The sequence below is a fragment of the Fukomys damarensis genome, unplaced genomic scaffold (assembly GCF_012274545.1).
Source record: "Fukomys damarensis isolate Sample0158 unplaced genomic scaffold, DMR_v1.0_HiC HiC_scaffold_16, whole genome shotgun sequence".
NCBI classification, from domain to species: Eukaryota; Metazoa; Chordata; class Mammalia; order Rodentia; family Bathyergidae; genus Fukomys; species Fukomys damarensis.
The window spans coordinates 128,726,866-128,740,321 of record NW_022900928.1 but is presented as its reverse complement, the minus strand read 5'-3'; the positions used below and the strand labels follow the sequence as shown (position 1 = coordinate 128,740,321).

General features: G+C 39.4%; 1 protein-coding gene across 2 annotated transcripts in view; it reads right to left on the bottom strand.

Annotated features, from left to right (window-relative positions):
• Nucleotides 1-13,456, bottom strand: part of Cab39 (calcium binding protein 39) — an 87,272-nt gene that overhangs the window by 66,638 nt on the left and 7,178 nt on the right. Inside the window, exon 1 of one of the 2 annotated variants that reach the window (XM_010608102.3) lies at nt 9,697-9,711. The exons of the other annotated variant lie outside the window; for it this stretch is intronic. The gene's annotated coding sequence lies outside the window, so the exon portion shown is untranslated. Of the gene's footprint in view, nt 1-9,696; nt 9,712-13,456 lie in introns of those variants that run through there. 2 annotated transcript variants of the gene reach the window in all.

The window sequence follows — 13,456 nt, the reverse complement described above, 5'->3', positions numbered from 1 at the left end:
AAAAAAAAAAAAAAAAAAGCGAACAGCCAATTTTTGTCTTTTAAAAATCATAGCTCCCTAAAAAGATTTTCTAATTCAAAACCTGAACTGTTAACAAAACTATAGCCAGGTGTCAAGGCATATGCCGCTCAGAAGGCTGAGAGGGAGGAGGATTCCAAGTCTGAGGCCTGTTGGGGCAACTCAGCGAGACCTTCTTTGCCTCAAAATTAAAAGCAAAAAGAGCTGGTGGTACAGCTCAGTAGTAGGGTCCTATGGGTTTGATTCCCAGTACCATAAGAAAAACAAAAAACCCTGCTATTTAGGAAATTATTTTGGATTCAAAGCATTAAGATGTTACTAAAAATGCTGCGATTCCTGAAAGTTATATCCGAGTGGTGAAATGATTTTTATTTTTTGCTTTTCAAAATTACACTTTGAAAATAAAAAACAACTTTCTTAAAACATATGGCCTTATACTTCTTTCTATGGGATCAGATATAAACTTGGAAAATCACTTGGACTCCTTCAAGGTTCAAGCATTACTATTTTTGTTATGGCCAAACGCCCACAAAAACACAAACATACCACAAAGACCAGCTTGAGCGAACCACCATAGTTGGAGTTTTCTTTTTAAACTGCTCAAAGTTGCTATATGGTGATATTTAGTGTAAGCAGACATTTTCCAGTAGAAGTGTTTGGAATCATAGGATGCCCTTTAGAGGATCATGTGAAACATTCACCAAAGAAGGTTTCGCTGAGAATTCTCCTAGTCAGTAATGCATCCTTTCCAGGGCATCAACAGATTAAGTCGCATGTGAAGGCCTGAACTTGGGTTGAAAAGAATTCTCAATGAAACAATGAGGCCGAAAATGGGTAAACTTCAGAGAAAGTAACTGAATCCCAGTTGTCAAATGACTGACAAGATCAAATACAAAAGCTGTTGCTTGTGATTTTGGAGGGAAAAACAAAACAATATTCCCCAAACACAAAGCCAAAACTCAGCCCATGGACCAAAAGATGAGAGTGCAATGAAGTACAGTAAGGAGACAGGTAGGCAGAAGACTTAAACCTATGAAACAATGCAATGCGCATTACCTGACCCCGTGTGAAAAAAAACCAACAAGCGATGTGAGTAGGAAGTTCAGTGCATAGATAGAGCACTGTGTGCTGAAGGTGACCGTCACCAGTCAAGGAGATGCTTCCTGAACTGCCTCATAAAGACTGCAATCTTTGGGCACAAGCCAGAAAATGGATAACAATCAACTGGAGAACTTTATGCAACAGGCTGAGCTATGATAAGGTAAAACAGTTATTTTGCAATTTTGTCAAGTTCTGGTGGGTAATCAAGTATCAACTGAGAAAGAAGGAAGAAGGTGAAGAACTCACTGGATGGCCAAGTGCTGTTCACAGAGGACTGACCACGTGCATTCTTTAACTGCTCAGAGAACATTCCACCTTTTATGGTGTGGCGTTTTCCGGTAAAGTGTTGACATAATACAGTCACACTGGAAAATTTGCTTTTTGATCATAAAGGTATCAAAAATTCACTAAAAGCACTGTATATCCAAAGGGAGCATAAAATGTTAAGTTCTGAGAGGTCCCCAAGCAGAAACAGCAGCAGTAGGCATGTTTACGTACACTGAAAACATATTTCCTGACAGGCATGGTGGTGCATCCCTGTAGTCCTAGTGCTCAGGAGGCTGAAGCTGGAGGGCTGCCATGATTTTGAGGCCAGCCTGGGCTACAGTGTGAGTTCAAGGCCAGCCTGAACTATACAGGGAGATCTTGTCTCAAAACAAAACTCTTATTTCCTAATGTAAACACTATATGCCATAACATGAGCTAAGATACATAATATGACACGTATGAAAAGGGGGGGGCAGAGGCCATAAAAAGAAAACAGGCTGTAGTCTGTACATGTAACCACTCCCATGATGACTGTAAACTCCATGAATTGCAAACATGTACTAAATAAATTTTTTTTTTTGGTACAGGGGATCGAACTCGGGTCTTTGTGCTTACGAGGCAGGCGGCAGAACCACTGAGCTAAATCCCCGGCCTAAATAGAAATTTAGAAAATACGTATTTCCCTCTACAAATTCTGAACTGAGGAGCTCAATTCCTTTTACTACTTCAGCACAGGAATGCTACTACTGCAAATGACTAGGATGACTAAATAAACTCAAACATACAGAGAAAGATTTATTCTTTTTTTCCCCCAGTACCAGGAATCAAATTCAGGACCTTGCACTTGACAGGCAGTTGCTGGCACCACTGAGCTAAATCACCAGCCCAAGATTTATTATTCTTGTGCAGACTCCAAAATGCTTTTTTTGATTTTTAACTCTCCCAAATGCTGGAGTTCTCATTAACCATATCATTAACATGTCAGAATCACAGTGGTTTGAACAGGAAGTTATACTGATTAAAATTTAGGTTTCTATAGATGTTCTGAGAGGCAAGCAGATGGGTGAGCTTCTTCCATACAGGTGGGAGATTGGTGACCCAGGCAGGCTCTGAAAATTTTCCATCCTAAAATGACATTAGTTGTGGTTCCGACAGCTGTGTGTGTGTGTGTGTGTGTGTGTGTGTGTGTGTGTGTGTGTGTGTTACTGGAGGTTGATCCCAGGGCCTACTGCATGTTAGGCAAAAAGTCTATTACACAGCTATATCATAGTCCTTTTTATTTTCTATTCTGAGACAAGGTCTCACTACGTTGCTCAGACTGGGCTCAAACTTTGGATCATCCTGCTCCAGCCTTACAAGTAACTGCGCTTACAGGCATCTGTCAGTATGTCTGGCCTGACGGCAGCCTTTGAACCTTGCTCCACTTAACATCGGGGATTATAGTACTGTCCACTTCCCCTCCAGTTGAAAGACTTCACTTCTATCGGTTTTAAATATCGGCTTTAGTGTGGCATGGCTTTAGCAAATATTTTAAAACTACTACTTTATGACATAAAACAATGTCCATCAAACATATCTGCATGTTGGGCATGGAACTATTTTTGAAGAAAACAATGACCTGGCTCCTTCAGGTCAATTTATACAACTAGATTTGAAATAAAGTCCTGGCTAAGCTCCTCGGTTTTCAAAGACAGCTATTAGTACTGTTCATCAGCTCAAAGCCAAATACGTGGGCTTCACAGAGACGGGTACCTGTTTGTGCATTAACTCTGTCCCAGCAATCATTTTATTTGCCACTCTCCCTATGTATTTCTTTAGGGATGCAGCGGAAGACCGGGGGAGAGAAGAAAGAAAAGGAAAAGTATTACTAACTTTCTCCTTCTCCTTGAAATAACTAAGGGTATTAGCTTTTCATCACTTATAACAAAATACAGACATTCCTTGTTTAACAGCCAATTACATTCCTGTTATTAGGATGTTAAATGAACGGTTGCTAAATGAGGAATAGTATGTAGTACATACATTACAATATTGAGAACAAGGAAATGGTCAAAGGAAACTCCAACTTGAAGACTTTGTCTTTATTTGCATAACTCTCACCTATAGTACTATAATATATAACAACGTAAAACTACAGTACAGTGCCGTACAGTACAACTGGCAAAACCTACAGCATTGGGCTGGGGATTTAGCTCAGTGGTTCTGCCGCCTGCCTTGCAAGCATGAGGGCCCGAGCTTGATCCCTGGTACCAAAAAACAAAACAAAACAAAACAAAAAACCTACAGCATTGTATAAACAAAGCGTACTGTACAAAAAAGACAAAGGCTCTATAGGAAAGATGTACAGAACTGTACAGGAACAAGACGGGTCGTAAGTCTGAGTGGCAGGTCCTAAGTTTGAACAGTGCGCCTTGGTCATAAGTTCACACAAGTCATTAAATAGGTAGGTCATTAAATAAGGAACAGCTGATGATAAGTTGTGGAAAAAAGGTTTACTTAGCTCAGTTTTGGAGGTTCAAGGGCATGGCACTTGCATCAGCTCAACTCTGTCCCCTCCTGATGTGTGTCTCATTATGGTAGACAGCAATAGCAGGAGTAGTGTGGGAGGAAGCAATCACACCTCAGGAAGCCAGAGAGAAATGGCTGGGGTCCCCTTAGAATTACCAGGCGCCCTCAGAACTCTCCCACTTCCTTTGGAGGGTGCACTTCCCGACCCAGGGCCCTTGCACTAGGCCCCCTCTTGTGAGGTCTCACCATCTCAACACCATCACACTGAGGACTAAATCTTGGACACATGGACACTAAAATACGTCCAAACCACAACAGGAAGGGAAATTACAAACACACTAATGTGAGGGTGCAGCTTTCCATCATGGTAAGCCTGTTAAATACTGCAAGATCTGGTGTGCCAATTTGCTAGCTGAGGAGGAATTGGATAGAACATTCTATCTGGGGAAGATTTTTTTCTATTTTTTTTTTGTACTGGGGATTGAACTTGGGTCCTTGTGCTTGCAAAGTCCTTTTCCATTCTGGGAGGGTGGAATGATGGTAAGCACAGTGGCTTTCAGTCAGGGTGGAACTGTCTTTGTGACTGTATGGTCCAAACCTTTACAGACTCCCCAGGATCTTGAGGCTATCTAAGACTAGAGGAACTAACACAGGGCTTGCTTTTGAGGCTAAAATTAGAGATAAAGTAAGAAATAAGAATAGGAACAATATGTAGCCTGGGGTAGAAAAATAACCAAGAAATCCATCAAACTTTTATCTTGGACACCAAAACAAACTGGGTAACAAGATGAGAGCCACGACAATCCTATGCGGCAAAGGTCCCGGGGTCCTTCCATATTACCACTCACACGGCTCCAAGTGGAAGCTGCTACAGCTTGTATGTACCACTTCCCTTTTGGCCCCAGCCAAGAGAGCTAGAGAGGAGCTAGATCTTTAACCTGGGAGGACAATCTTTATCCAGAAACTGAAGTTTCACGATAGAATATTTCTGAAATACAGGGACAAGGTTTTCTCACAGCTAGAGAAAGCAGGTCTGCACAGAGAGCAGGGTGAGAAAGCAGAGTGATACAGTGGGAAATGGACCATCTTAATGGTGTTTGTAGTTTGTGGGACCCAGGCACATCTTTGCCTTTCCCCACACCTTAAGTGTTTGACTTTTCCCCAAGAAAAAAAACTACTGGATCCTTGCTTGACTGGAAGAACCAAGAGTTCCAATTAACACAGAAGACACCTCCTTGGCCTCACTTGGTCCAGTCCTCTACCTGAGAAGGGCAGCTCCCAGTGCAGGGCTCAGACCCTTCTCCTGGTGACCTCGCAGAGGGCCTGACTGGCCTATGAGCATGAAGACAGCACTGCCCGACTCTCCCACACACTCTGCACACCTCCTTTTGGGGCTCAGAATCTGTCTTCAATGTGCCATTAAAGGACAAAATATTTAAGAAGTGTCAAAACAGGTTGAGAATACTGTTTAAGATTATATAAGAAAGTGGAAAATTAAATGCACCCCCCCACCGTAAAATGAATTCCCAAGATGATCTTGTGAAACACCTGATCTTTCTTTCACTTGGATATATTTGCTCTGAAACTCCGAAGGCATTTGGAAAATCAACTAAAAGTTACATAATATATAGGTATACGAATACTGGCACATTGCCTCCTTAAAAGTCCTCTCTAAAAGTTACAAAGTATCAGTAACAATCATTTAAAAGCTAGAACTCCCCAACTACTTTCAGTAGTTCTGGAGAAGTTAGGTTATGACAGTGAAGGAAGAAGAAATCTGGACACAAAGGGCTACATTTAGACTCTCCTTTCTAGTTTCTTTTATAGAAGTGCCATAACATCCTAGCTCTCATTCAGAAGCAAAGTCAAAGTATTCTTTTGAAAACCCTTTTGGTTCCAGGGAAGGATCAATGAGTGCTTTGGATCCAGAAGCAGTGCCTCAGAATCAAGCTACCCTGGAGGAAACATCCGACGAACTCGGGGACAGCCCAGCGACCTCAACGCTTGTGGGAGGAAAGGAGTGTCAAGAGACAGTTTCACAACTAGTAAATGGTAGGACGACAATGTTATCTTCCAAGTCAGGCAATTTGGGAAGAAATGAGACAATGAATAATTATGTAAGGATGGGACAACAAGCATAAATGTGCTCTTTCTCTGGCAAAGCAGCATTTATTTATCACTACTAAACTGTGGTTCTCATGATCAGTAGACAATTTTTCTATTCTGTTAAGTATGTATTCATCTCCCAATCCAGTACACGCAAATCACCCTCCATGGAGAGCACCCAGGGTAACCTGCACCACTTGTTAGTGACAATGAAAAGAAGTCTCTCTCTGCAATATCTGATATTTCAAATCAACAAGCACCTACACTTTACTAGCTCTATGAAGGAATATGACCGCATTATCGAATAATTCTTCAACTTCCCACTAACTGAGCTAATCCAGGACAAGGAGTCAACCAGCTGACACTTCCCCGTATAGGCACACATTTCATTATCATCATAATTCATCCTGTTCCACTGCTGTCAGGTCAGAATGGGCTAATTTAATTGATCAAATTTCCTCAAGCACCCAGTATCTTTACATGAGCTCCTCTTCTCCCATATCTTTGAACTGTTTTACCCTGCCAAATGCACCCTTCTATGTGAAAAATTTACAAAACTCTGTTTTCAGGCATACCCCTAGAGAATAAGGGCCGCCTCACCTGCTCTTCACAAGGTCAAACAATAAATGGAAATCAGCAGCAACAGACTGCTGCATGCATACAGGAGTTTTGAACAGAGGTGAATGGAAGGTGTCTCCTTAAACCCAAGCACATATTCTGAAGACTACTATTCTGAAACTACAAAACTGAGTTCTCCAAGAGACGACTTCCCGGGGACAGCAGCATTCTTTTGACCACTAAGATATTTTCAGCATTGACTCTACTTTCTACAGGTTTATGAAACTATTCTAGATAGTAAATGCCAATAAAATTAGTGCAGCATAAATTGGAAAACAACTTGTTGAAACACATTTAGCAATCCAAACATTCAGAGAAGCAAACTATTCTTTTCTCCCACTCAATAACCAAAACAGCTAGATATAAATAATAGAGCTTTTCTGATATACAATCATCTACTGACATCAATTTATGTAAAGTATAAAACAGTTCAATAGTTTTCAATTTATGAAATGATAAATGACTTAAAACATGAGTAAAATGTCCAGGGCAGCGTTTAAAGTATTAAGGATGCTTACTAGTAAATGCCAGTTCTCCATTTGTCTTGCATTTTACCATGATGAGGTAAACCTCCACCCTTTGTCCATCACCACAAAACTTTTCATATTTATCTTAGCGCCTCTTCAGTCATCTGGTAGCAATGGAAAGAAGCCTACTTCCTTCTTCAAAGATCTGATTGATAGTCATATAAATTTTCCTCTAATTTATATTTTTTATTCATTTTCCCCCATCAGATTATTTTTATACCGGGCCGGGGATTTAGCTCAGTGGTTCTCCCACTTGCCTTATAAGAGCAAAGTCCCGAGTTTGATCCTGGGTACCAAAGCGGCGGGGGGAAAGAATAAAAGTATTTTGTTAAATAATCCTTTTTCCTTCCCCACTAATGTGGGATCTTGCTTTTGTAGAGGGTTTGTAAACACCTTTTATTAAGTGAGGTCCCCCCTCACCCCCTCCCTTATCGGAGATTGAACTCAGGAACCTTGTGCTTGCCCAGGCAGGAGTAGTGCCACTGAGCTACATCACCAGCCCACCTTTTATTAAGTTTTATAAGCTGACTTTTTAAGAAGTCTCAGAGTATTCTCTGGCCAATACTACAGATTTAATTTGTAAAAAATTTCTTGCTCAATTGTCTCATTAAAAAACATGATTATTCTTGATTCTTGCTGAAGTCCTTTTTCACTGAATTAAGCTTACAGATTTTTCGCAGAGATTCCAAGCATTTCCTATGGATCTTCTCACCTTAAGCATTTCAGTTTTTATTACAATTATTTTTCAATATTTTTTGCATGGATACTGCCAGCAAGAAAAAAGTACCAATTATTAAACAGCTTCATGTGGTAGACAGCCACAGTACCAAACTCTATTGTTAGCTCTTTGACTGTATTGACTTTCCCATATGTAAGATTGTGACCATGTGAAAACATTACTTTCACTGCTTCTAATGGTTATACTTTTTGACATATTCTTGAACTTCCCAGGATAATAGCAAACATGAGCAGTGTTACTGGCATTACTTTGTTTTCTGATCTCAAAAGTTCATAATTCAGGAAAATTTAATTACCATTGTTATCTTGATACTTATTGGAATGATGAGGTTAAAATATAGGCCAATGTCAGACACTAATGCTCAAAACCAAGCTCTGTGCCTTACGCAGCTACTTATTTTGGGGAAGACTCTTGTCCTACACTCTTGTCTTGAACTTCTCAATCTGTAAAAGGAGAGTAATGCCAACCTCTTTCTTAGGGTTGTGAAAATTAACCAAGATAACACAGATAGTGATTAGAACAAAACCAGGCACACAGTAAATACCAAGCACTACCCTCTTTGACAACTTCATATTTAATTAAACTTGCTAGTGTTTTACTTAGAACTTTCACAGTTATTCTTATAAATGAAACTGGAATATAGGCTTTCTTTTAACATCATGTTTCTGATATTATATTTCATTAGGTTTATTACATTAGTTTTATAACATGAATGTGCTCTCTTTTTATAAGAATGTATATTTGTATTATTGTGGTCTGGAGCTCGCCCTCTCATTTTTGCTTGGTAAGCTGTGGCGTTTGAGATATAATGTATTCCATGATTATTCACATGCTCTAATTCTTAAGATAATTCTGAAAGCAATCAGTTCCACTTCCACCATTTCATCATTCAAAGTTGTATATGACATAAATTTAAATCAAGTGTCTAGTAAGATCACTTTCTTCTTGCCTCTCTATATTTCTTATTTTTTCCTCTACTCTACAATAACCAAAGTTCTTGCAAGACTGTCTGGACCTTTTCAAACAGCTACGAAGTGTCTAGGCAGAATACTGTATCCCATGCCAAGGATAACAATCCCTTTGGCCTTCCTTTCACTACATTTAATATAAAAGTGGAGGCACTTCTATAAAATAAAAGATGAAAACGCTACCCTTCCCCACTCAGTTTGGCTTCTGTGAGGAAGGGTAACCCTCTTTCCATCAACCCAGGGTCCAATTACTCACAGGTTATGAATATTCTCAAATAGGGGTGATGTTAACAATATAAAACTAGGAAGTATTTGTTTTGTTGTGTACACACACAGGAAGATGTTATCAGTTTCTACTTCCTTCTTCCATATTTGTGAAGGTAAGGCCACACTATCTGGAAATGATCTGCCATGTACAGCTTGGGAAAACGTACTAGATGCTTATGTTCTAATAAAACGAGCCTTCTTCACAGCTCCTCCAAGACTATACTGGCAACTGGGTAATGGAAAGTTCTCTCAGTGTTCTGGGATGTCACACATTGCTGGCCAGGAGACTTGCCATATTTTTGAACTAGAAACTATCTTGCTCCAGGATGACTGTACATTCCTGCATCTTACAGCGGAGGCAAAAAAACAAGGTGCCTTGCAATCAGGGCTTGGAATCTAAGGCCCCTTTCTAGACGTGTAACTTCAGGCCAGTTACTTGGCTTCTTTTCTTCTGCTACTCACCTGAAAATATGAAGACAAAATAGGATTCATCATTTTAAATGAAGTAAACACTTACAGAGGTCTTAGCACATTTGCAGCTGATGTATGGAGTATGCTCACAATTGTTTCTTTTTACCTCATTTCTCCTGTTCACATTAGTAGAGAATATTATGCCAATTCACTGTCAGTGATTAGAACCTCTTATTTCAGGCCATGCTGAAGACAAACTGGCAATAAAAAGAACAGAGGACATTTAATCCAGGGACAGCTAGAAAACTCAAAATGCCTCAGTAGGTGACAAATGAATATAGATATATAAATTAGCCAGCTATGTTTAAGACAACAGGGGGTCTGGCCCCTACCACTGTTACTTTCTTCTAAATGTCTCTTTTCTTATGTCATGACATACAATTAAATTCCCACTAGTAGTGGAAAATGTTAAGGATGGGGGAAACTACAAAAAAGTGTACAAATGAAGAAAAAAGAAGAAATAGCAATTTTTATCTCATTTTTCTTTCAGTGAATTAAAATTACAATAATGCTAAATTAATCACTGTTATAAGTATATATGTTTTGGCTTGCTTTTTTGAGGCAGGGTCTTGTTTTACAGTTCAGACTCACCTCAAACTCACTATGTAGCCACAGCTGGCCTCAAAACTCACAGTGATCCTCCTGCTTCAGCCTTTCGAGTGCTGGGATTACAGGCCTGTGCCACTACACCCGGTGATATGTTAGTATTTAACTACATGACATGAAATTTAAAATATTGTTTAAAAATAAGTTTTAAAACTTTATAATAACATAGCATAAAACTCAGTAACTATAAAGCAAAACAGTTTTAAATGAGCCCTTTTAGCTATTTAAAAACTTATTTCAGAGAGCTGATACCGGGCTGGGGATTTAGCTCAGAGGTTCTGCTGCCTGTCTCGCAAGCACAAGGACCTGAGTTCGATTCCTGGTACAAAAAAACAAACAAACGAACAAACAAAAACAAATCAGGAAACTGATACCACAACAAATGATACACACAAATACAGATCAAGAGAGTCCAGGTTCAGCTGGGCATAGTGGAACACATTTGAATTCCAGCACTCTGAGGATGAGGCAGGAGGAACTCAAGTTCAAGGCTGGGCGTTGACTGCATAGTGAGACTCTGTCTCAAAGGACCAAAAACCAAACCAAATGCAGGGTCCTGATTTACTTGCAGATTACTTAAACAATTTCAATGTCAAAAAAAAGAAAAAAATCCCCTTCCTTGACAGAATCCAGGTACACTTTACCATTGAGCTACATCCCCAGTACATTTAATGTGTAGTAGTCACTCAGGGCTTATCAGACACAATATGCAGTGTTTCTTTACTGAACCGTCAACTACTCCATATAGATTCTACCCTTACTATTTCACAGATGAGAAGGCTAAGGAAGAACGGACACTAAATATCCTGCCCAGCAACACACAACTGATTTAAATCCAGAATTTTTTTTAAAAATAAACTTTATTTTATCCCATTTTCCCCTCAAGCCCCCACCCCTTCCTATGTATAAAAGTTTGGTTTCCATTTTCACTTTATTCTTGCCCCTTCCTTCCTCCCTTGTTCCCCTTCCCATTTGAACATTTTCCATTTCCCAACATCTATTATACATCTCAGTTCTTATTTCCACATTCAGCTTCTCAAACCAGAGAAACAATGTGGTACTCAAACCTGTGTGTCCAGGGACTGGGGATCTAGCTCAGTGGTTCCGCAGCCTGCTTCGCAATTGCAAAGTCCTGAGTTTGATTCCTGGCATCAAACCAACCAACCAACCAAACAACAACAAACAAACAAATACACCTGTGTGTCTGATTTATTTCACTTAAGAGTATGGTCTCGAGGTCTATCCATTTAGCTATCCATGTCTGAAGCACATCCTTTTTTATGGCTGAGTAATAGTACTCCATTTTATAAAAGAACAACATCTTCTTTATCCAGTTTCTGGTTGATGGACATTTGAGCTGTTCCCAAGAATTAGCTATTACAAACCATGTTGCTATAAACATGGGTGTGCATGCATCACTTTTAATTCTTCTGGTATGATGCTTTTAATTCTTTTGGGAAGATACCAAGGTATAGCTGGGTGAAATGGAACCTCTAATTTGTTTTGTTGAGGAATCTCCACACTGATTTCCACAGTGGTTGTACTAGTTTACACTCCCACCAGCAGTGGAGCAGGGTTCCTTTTTCCCCACAGTCCCGCCAGCATTTGTTATTGGTTGATTTCTTGATAGCAGCCTTTCTGGATTTCTTGATAGTAGCTCACTCTTTCTGGAGTGAGAAGGAATCTCTGCATTGTTTTAATGTGCATCTCTTGAATGACCAATGGTGTTGAACATTTTTTCAGATATTTGCTTGTGTTTCTAATTCTTCATCTGAGAAGTACCTTTTTATTTCAGATGCCCATTTTTGCAATGGGTCTTTAAATTTGAGGGGTCTATAAATCCAGAATTCTAAGAGCACCTCTGTCATCAATATTGAGTTTTAATTTTGTTTTTTATTCAAAACAGTCTCTCAGTCTCTATGGTATATTCTCATTCTTGACATCTTATGAATTTATATGTTCATGTAACAACAGTGTCCTCCACTTTCATACTGAATCACTTTTAGCAGCGAATAATAGGCATTTACAAGTACAATAAAAGTATGAGTATGTTAGGTCACTAATTAAAAATGTAATTTCTTGCTGTGGGTTGAAGTTTTGGGGACAGAATTCATGGACTTGAAAAATCACTCAATGAAAGTGTTCTATTTTTCCTTAACAAGTCTGACAATTATTTAAACCTTACTTTAATTCAAATAAGTCATCCTCTTAACCAGAAAGCAAATGTTCTGAATGCCATACTAAGTGTGTAAATGATAGCATTTCCCAAACGGTGTTCCAATATAACCCCACGTTAAGAACTTTGTGGGTATTTCCTGGGGAAGTGGGTGTTGTAACTAAATAAAGTTGGCCAAATGGAGAAAACTGCACATTATATTTCCTTTGGAAACAATAAAAAACACTCCTTATTAAAAACCCTGACTAGCTCTGCAGGAAATCAATAACACAATACTATCAAAAATAAAAATGGGGAGAGGCTGACAATGTAGCTCAGTGGTACAGTACTTGTCTGTACAAGGCCTCAGGTATAATCCACAACACCACCCCCAAAGAAAACAAAACAAAACAAAAAACCCAAAAACTGGGGGCTAGGAATGTAGCTCTGGGAATTTAGCTCCAGGGTACAGTGCTCACCTAGAAGCCTTATGTTTGAGCCCTAGCACCACAAAAATAAAGTAAAATTTACACACACACACACACACACACACACACACAAATCTGAGCTGAGTGTGACAGCGCATGCCTAGCATGCCTAAACTATCAGCTACTTGAGAAGTTGAGGTTGGAGGATGGATTGAGCCCAGGAGTTTAGGCCAGCAAGAACCGATCTCAAACACAAAAATAAATAAATAAATAAAAACTTGGTTTACTGAGTTTAATTCATTGTTTCCCAAGCTATAATTTTACTTCAGAACCTCTCCTACTGCCAGCTACTCATGAACTAAAAAATAAGAATTCTGCAAAACATAATTTGAGAAACACAGCTTTATGTAGAATTTACCCGGGAAAGTGGGATCCCTCAAAAGCTTTAACTATTATCTACTACTGCACATAAATCACTTTCACATAAGCACAGATATGGCAGGTATAAGCAGTAAGCTGTATTGTGGCTAAGCATTTGATCTCTGACTAGAAGAGAAATTGTATCATACTATCACATGTGTCACTGTATCATTTAACATGTAAAGGCACAGTGTATTAGCCCCTGAAAACACGGGATGATCTGAAGCGGGGGGGGGGGGTTTAAAAACTTTAAAAAA